Source organism: Sander lucioperca, chromosome 9, assembly GCF_008315115.2.
Source record: "Sander lucioperca isolate FBNREF2018 chromosome 9, SLUC_FBN_1.2, whole genome shotgun sequence".
Classification (NCBI taxonomy): domain Eukaryota; kingdom Metazoa; phylum Chordata; class Actinopteri; order Perciformes; family Percidae; genus Sander; species Sander lucioperca.
The window spans coordinates 20,887,013-20,894,512 of record NC_050181.1 but is presented as its reverse complement, the minus strand read 5'-3'; the positions used below and the strand labels follow the sequence as shown (position 1 = coordinate 20,894,512).

Here is a 7,500-nt window from a genome sequence, read left to right as displayed (position 1 = left end):
TGTTACGTTCCGTCAACACAGGGCACGTTAACTTCCGGCCCCAGGCCTTCAAAATAAAAGCCCCTACTAGCAGAAACCTGCATTTTGACTGCAGTTATCTGCCTTAAAGTTCATATTTTACCCTCATGTTGTTTTTAAAAGTTCTATATCAGAAATATGGGTTTCTTTTTAACAAAATTACTCAAAAAATGAAATTGTTTGGGATACTTTTGACACTTTTTAAGGACAATTTTGATGCTGTTTCTACTCTTCTGACACATTTTTGATGTTTTTTCAAAGCTTTTTTAGAGGCTTACAAACTATTTTTTCGGGACTCTTTTGACATTACTTCAATGCTTTTTTTCGACTCTTTTGACGCTTTTTAAAAACTTGTTCCAAAGTTTTTTTTTATTCGACGCTCTTGACGTTTTTTGGGGGTGTTACAATAACTGATTCAAGGCTCAAAAGACTGAAAGTCGGAAGAAAATGTTATGGACAATTTTTTTATTTTAGCCACTTTTGCTGTTTTTTTGCCTGCTTTTTCCACGCTGCTTTCAATGCTTTTTAGGTTTTTTTGGGGGGAGTTATCATACCTGATTCAAGGCGTGGGAATAAATAAATACAATGGACACATTTTGGACCCGTTTTTTTGTTCATGGCAACAGTTCCCGTAGCTCTCTCTGCAGTTGCTACGTAAAGATATACATTTTTATCTTATTTCTTTATTTTAAAAATAAACTTCATTTTCTCTATCTGGTTTATCTGCTCATTTATGAATATAACTGTGTCATAAATTGAAAAAAAAAAAACTTTAATAACCTTCACTATTGACTGTTTACTGACTATCATGTGTTGTTATGAAGATGAGCAGTGCAGTAAGCTGTGGCTTCAGGCTACAATGTGAGGTATTTACAGATTAACATGTGTTGAACTGTTTTATTGTGCTATTTTTGGACTGAATCCAGATCGGTTTGAAGGCTTTTATTTTGACGTTTCGGCTGCAGGATGTGTGGGTCTTATTGTGGCGGGGCTGACAGGTGGAGCAGACTGAGGAATGCAGCAGATCCAGAGTCGGTCAGAGCTTTAGACTGACACAACAGAAATACTTTAAAGTGGCTGGTTTAACTTCTGTAAGCACTGACAGACTCAGATTATTATTCTAAGTGTCTGACAACATTATGAAAGGATCCCTACAGAGATAGACCTTTTAGTTAAAGAGTAAGATCCTTTTAGTTTAACATGAAACGGCCCCAAAATCTCCATCATCAAACCCACCAGACTCCATGTAAATAATCAGGACTTTTATCATCGTAAAACACACTTCATTCAAAGTGGACAGAAACTAAATAAAACTACCAAAAACCGTCTTGGTTCATCTTTCCACTGTTCCAACAATCACCACTCTGAATTAAGGGTTTATTTCAACCAAACCATCCATTTACATGTGGAAATATGCTGGCTCTATACATGCTAAAAGTCCTGATTATTTACATGGAGTCTGGTGGAAATATGCTGGCTCTATACACACTAAAAGTCCTGATTATTTACATGGAGTCTGGTGGAAATATGCTGGCTCTATACACACTAAAAGTACTGATTATTTACATGGAGTCTGGTGGAAATATGCTGGCTCTATACACGCTAAAAGTACTGATTATTTACATGGAGTCTGGTGGAAATATGCTGGCTCTATACACGCTAAAATTAGTGATTATTTACATGGAGTCTGGTGGAAATATGCTGGCTCTATACACGCTAAAAGTACTGATTATTTACATGGAGTCTGGTGGAAATATGCTGGCTCTATACACGCTAAAAGTACTGATTATTTACTTGGAGTCTGGTGGAAATATGCTGGCTCTATACACGCTAAAAGTAGTGATTATTTACATGGAGTCTGGTGGAAATATGCTGGCTCTATACACGCTAAAATTAGTGATTATTTACATGGAGTCTGGTGGAAATATGCTGGCTCTATACACGCTAAAAGTACTGATTATTTACATGGAGTCTGGTGGAAATATGCTGGCTCTATACACGCTAAAAGTACTGATTATTTACTTGGAGTCTGGTGGAAATATGCTGGCTCTATACACGCTAAAAGTCCTGATTATTTACATGGAGTCTGGTGGAGATATGCTGGCTCTATACACGCTAAAAGTCCTGATTATTTACATGGAGTCTGGTGGAAATATGCTGGCTCTATACACGCTAAAAGTAGTGATTATTTACATGGAGTCTGGTGGAAATATGCTGGCTCTATACACGCTAAAAGTCCTGATTATTTACATGGAGTCTGGTGGAAATATGCTGGCTCTATACACGCTAAAAGTCCTGATTATTGACATGGAGTCTGGTATAGTTTGGTGATGGTGATTTTGGGGCTGTTTCATGTTAAACTAAAAGGATCTTACTCTTTAACTAAAAAGGTCTATCTCTGTAGGGATCCTTTCATAATGTTGTCAGACACTTAGAATAATAATCTGAGTCTGTCAGCAGCAACAACAGAACTTTTAGTGGACGCTGATTGATGCTGAACAGGCCCACAGCGATACATATAGAGCCAGCATATTTCCAGATGTAAATGGGTGAATTAAGGGACGTATGGTCAGTGTCTCTCAGAGTCAGATACTAACGCTAAAATCCTCCTTTAGCGTCTGTATGGAACGCACTGGGCAGAGCAGCAGCTCGACTGCGACACTGTAAGATGACTTAGTATTAGAGACAACGGTAGAGAGTAGTATGTAGAGAGACAGCAGTAGAGAGTAGTATGTAGAGAGACAACAGTAGAGAGTAGTATGTAGAGAGACAGCAGTAGAGAGTAGTATGTAGAGAGACAGCAGTAGAGAGTAGTATGTAGAGAGACAACAGTAGAGAGTAGTATGTAGAGAGACAACAGTAGAGAGTAGTATGTAGAGAGACAACAGTAGAGAGTAGTAGAGAGACAGCAGTAGAGAGTAGTATGTAGAGAGACAGCAGTAGAGAGTAGTATGTAGAGAGACAACAGTAGAGAGTAGTATGTAGAGAGACAGCAGTAGAGAGTAGTATGTAGAGAGACAACAGTAGAGAGTAGTATGTAGAGAGACAGCAGTAGAGAGTAGTATGTAGAGAGACAGCAGTAGAGAGTAGTATGTAGAGAGACAACAGTAGAGAGTAGTATGTAGAGAGACAACAGTAGAGAGTAGTATGTAGAGAGACAGCAGTAGAGAGTAGTATGTAGAGAGACAACAGTAGAGAGTAGTATGTAGAGAGACAGCAGTAGAGAGTAGTATGTAGAGAGACAACAGTAGAGAGTAGTATGTAGAGAGACAGCAGTAGAGAGTAGTATGTAGAGAGACAACAGTAGAGAGTAGTATGTAGAGAGACAACAGTAGAGAGTAGTATGTAGAGAGACAGCAGTAGAGAGTAGTATGTAGAGAGACAGCAGTAGAGAGTAGTATGTAGAGAGACAGCAGTAGAGAGTAGTATGTAGAGAGACAACAGTAGAGAGTAGTATGTAGAGAGACAGCAGTAGAGAGTAGTATATAGAGAGACAGCAGTAGAGAGTAGTATGTAGAGAGACAGCAGTAGAGAGTAGTATATAGAGAGACAGCAGTAGAGAGTAGTATATAGAGAGACAGCAGTAGAGAGTAGTATGTAGAGAGACAGCAGTAGAGAGTAGTATGTAGAGAGACAGCAGTAGAGAGTAGTATGTAGAGAGACAGCAGTAAAGAGTAGTATATAGAGAGACAGCAGTAGAGAGTAGTATGTAGAGAGACAGCAGTAGAGTAGTATGTAGAGAGACAGCAGTAGAGAGTAGTATATAGAGAGACAGCAGTAGAGAGTAGTATGTAGAGAGACAGCAGTAGAGAGTAGTATGTAGAGTGACAAAGGTAGACGTTTTAGACACTAATATGGTGATAATGGTGCATAATGATGTGAAATTGCATTCTTCTTTGTATTGAAAAAAAGTAACATTTCCCGAGGAAGGACCCCTAAACTAGACTGGGTAAAGCCAGCCCGATCTGCCGGGGGTTTGATTCCTCCCTGCAGCTCAGTCTGGAAACCTGTACGTTTATCTATCCTGCTTCTGTTACAATTTTGCGTGGACCAATCACAAACTGGCTTATCCATCTGGCTCGCTATTGGCGGGTTTAACACGATGACGATAGAGAAGCGACCAAGCAGCTTCTTGTTTACATTCAACATGACGGCCACCGAAGGTCAGCAACCTGTTGATGCCGCTGTCGCTGCTACGTCACCCAGATCGTTGCTCTGATTGGTTAAAGGACTATCCAATTGCGTACAGAGGCATTTGAACTATGCCCGTTGGTCACGCCTCTTGTGCAGTAGAAAATACAGAGCAGACTCCCCAGACTAACGTTCAATCTTAACAGATTGAGCTTGGTCTGGCTATCCCTAAACCCTACGTCAAATATGTGATCCTAATTCTTCCACAAACGGAGGGAAAACACTGCTATTATAACCTTGGTTACACTGAAAGGCGAGAGGAAGACGTGCTGCAGAGCTCAGACAGTTTACGTGCAGTCAGTCAACGCTGTAATTAGACAAAGACTAAAATTACATCTCAGCTATCACTGCTGCTGCTGCTCGTCCTTCACGCAAGCAGAACAACAAGAAGGAGAAGAACAACAAGAACTGAGTGATAAGAGACATTCTTATTTCCTGTTTTTTTATATTTCACTTCCCAGTTCAACGTCATTTACGTTACATATAATCCTTCAAACGGCATCAGACACTTTAAAACCAGAATTAATTCATTATAATATCCGAGAGAAATTCAGTATCAAAACCAGTAAAAACAAACCCAGTATACATTCAATAAACCCCCTAAATATCCAGCAAAATAACTAGTATTAATACATAACTAAACTATGGATAATTACAGTATTTTAACCAGTATAATACCAGTAAAATACCAGTATTTCAACCAGTATAAACCCAGTATTATAACCAGTATAAGCCCAGTATTATAACCAGTATAAACCCAGTATTTTAACCAGTATAATACCAGTATAAGACCAGTATTATAACCAGTATAATCCCAGTATTTTAACCAGTATAATACCAGTATAAACCCAGTATTATAACCAGTATAAACCAGCATAAACCCATTATTACAACCAGTATAATACCAGCATAAACCCATTATTACAACCAGTATAATACCAGTATAAACCCAGTATTATAACCAGTATAAACCCAGTATTTTAACCAGTATAATCCCAGTATTTTATCCAGTATAATCCCAGTATTTCAACCAGTATAATCCCAGTATTTTAACCAGTATAATACCAGTATAAACCCAGTATTATAACCAGTATAAACCCAGTGTAAACCCAGTATAAACCCAGTATTATAACCAGTATAATACCAGTGTTATAACCAGTATAAACCCAGTATAAACACAGTATTATAACCACTATAAACCCAGTATAAACCCAGTATAATACCAGTATAAGCCCAGTATAAACACAGTATTATAACCAGTATAAACCCAGTATAAACCCAGTATAATCCCAGTATTTTAACCAGTATAATACCAGTATTATAACCAGTAGAAATCCAGTATAATACCAGTATTATAACCAGTATAAACCCAGTATAAACCCAGTATAATCCCAGTATTTTAACCAGTATAATACCAGTATAAACCCAGTATAATACCAGTATAAACCCAGTATAAACCCAGTATAATACCAGTATTATAACCAGTATAAACCCAGTATAAACCCAGTATAAGACCAGTATAAACCCAGTTGACGGAGTGAGAAACGTAGGCCAGGTGAATGTTTGTTTTTGTCTTTATAATGAGGCGTTCGGGTGCAGCCTGTAATTTCCCCGCTCTGTGGGAAGGTCTGTGTGACCGGGGGAATGTCTGAAGGACAAAGCGTCCAGTGTCCGAGCGTCCGTGTGAAGGAGCTGGACTGACCCCTCTAACCCTCTGTGGGACGCCCCGTCCGAGGGGATTCCCACCCAGAGCTGCAGGGGTCCTGGACCAGACCGGGCGGGAAACAACCAACCGGAACGTCCCAAAACTTTGACTCAGACTTTTGTCAAAATGTCAGCGGTGGAAGAAGTATTCAGATCCTTTACTGCAGTAGAAGTACTAATACCACACTGTATAAATACTCTGTTACAAGGTAAAGTCCTGCAGTGAAAATGTTACTTCAGTAAAAGTGTACACACACACACACACACACACACACACACACACACAGTAACAGATGAATGTAGCGTAACAGATGAATGTAGCGGAGTAACTAAAGTAACTAGTAACAAAAACTGTAACAGATGAATGTAGCGGAGTAACTAAAGTAACTAAAGCTGTAACAGATGAATGTAGTGGAGTAACTAAAGTAACTAGTAACAAAAACTGTAACAGATGAATGTAGCGGAGTAACTAAAGTAACTAGTAACTAAAGCTGTAACAGATGAATGTAGCGGAGTAACTAAAGTAACTAGTAACTAAAGTAACTAGTAACAAAAACTGTAACAGATGAATGTAGTGGAGTAACTAAAGTAACTAGTAACTAAAGCTGTAACAGATGAATGTAGTGGAGTAAAAAGTCCAATATTTCTCTCTGAAATGTAGCGGAGTAGAAGTAGAAAGTGGCATGAAAAGAAAAGACACAAGTACAAGTACCTCAACATTTGGTACTGAAGTACAGTACTGGAGTAAAAGTACTTAGTTACATTCCAGCGCTGCAAAATGCTCAGTTACTAGATGAGTTTATTGATCCGTTAGCGAGCGGACAGAAGTCTCCGTCCCTCCTCGTCCTGCTCATTCATCCACAGTTGAACCCATTCATTCGCTGACCCCCTTAAATCCCCCTCCCCCTCCCCCTCCCCCGGCCTGGTGGGGGGGGGAGGTTATTTATATGTTAATGTCCCAGTCTGCCCACACACACAGGCCTCCAAAAACCAGTTCAGACTGGGTCAGTACTGGGATGACATCACATTAATGTTGCTGCTGAGGAAGGCCAAGCTCATTCTTAAAGCGTGTTTTACACTAGACGCATCCAAGGTGGCGCGCGCCATCGTGACGTCAAAATGACGTAATATCCTGCCGGCGCGCCCGATTTATGGCGCGCGAGCAGAGGTCGCGCACGGCTTTTTTTTCAGCGACGTACGACAAAGCGGAAACGGGAGGCCTGAACGAGTTCGCTGACAACGTGATGCCAGGACTCTCACAGAGACCGCTAGTCTCTCTGGTAAACTTACCGGGTTAAGATGAGTTCTTTTATGGTGAATGAAAGGCTTGATCCCACCAAGTAGCTCATCCAATCAGATCCAAGCATTGACAGCAATGCTGCAGCCAGTCCTGCCGTTGTTTACCTTTTTCTTCTTCTTCTTCTAGTCCGTAGAAAGAGCAACGTCTGTAGCCTTTCCTCATTAGCGCCACCTCTGTTCAGGAGAAGACTGCAGCTAGTCTCACGACCACCAGCGCGGGTATAAATAGTCACGGTGATCCCATGACGTCACATTTGCACGCGCCAGCTGGGCTGCGTCTAGTGTATA

General features: G+C 40.2%; 1 protein-coding gene across 11 annotated transcripts in view; it reads right to left on the bottom strand.

The window, feature by feature from the left end:
• Window positions 1–7,500, bottom strand: part of rasal2 (RAS protein activator like 2) — a 144,966-nt gene that overhangs the window by 82,710 nt on the left and 54,756 nt on the right. Inside the window, exon 1 of one of the 11 annotated variants that reach the window (XM_031303533.2) lies at window positions 1–8. This exon is cut by the window's left edge and continues 66 nt beyond it. The exons of 9 other annotated variants lie outside the window; for them this stretch is intronic. The gene's annotated coding sequence lies outside the window, so the exon portion shown is untranslated. Of the gene's footprint in view, window positions 9–7,500 lie in introns of those variants that run through there. One more of the 11 variants, XM_036005196.1, reaches the window with a different exon arrangement.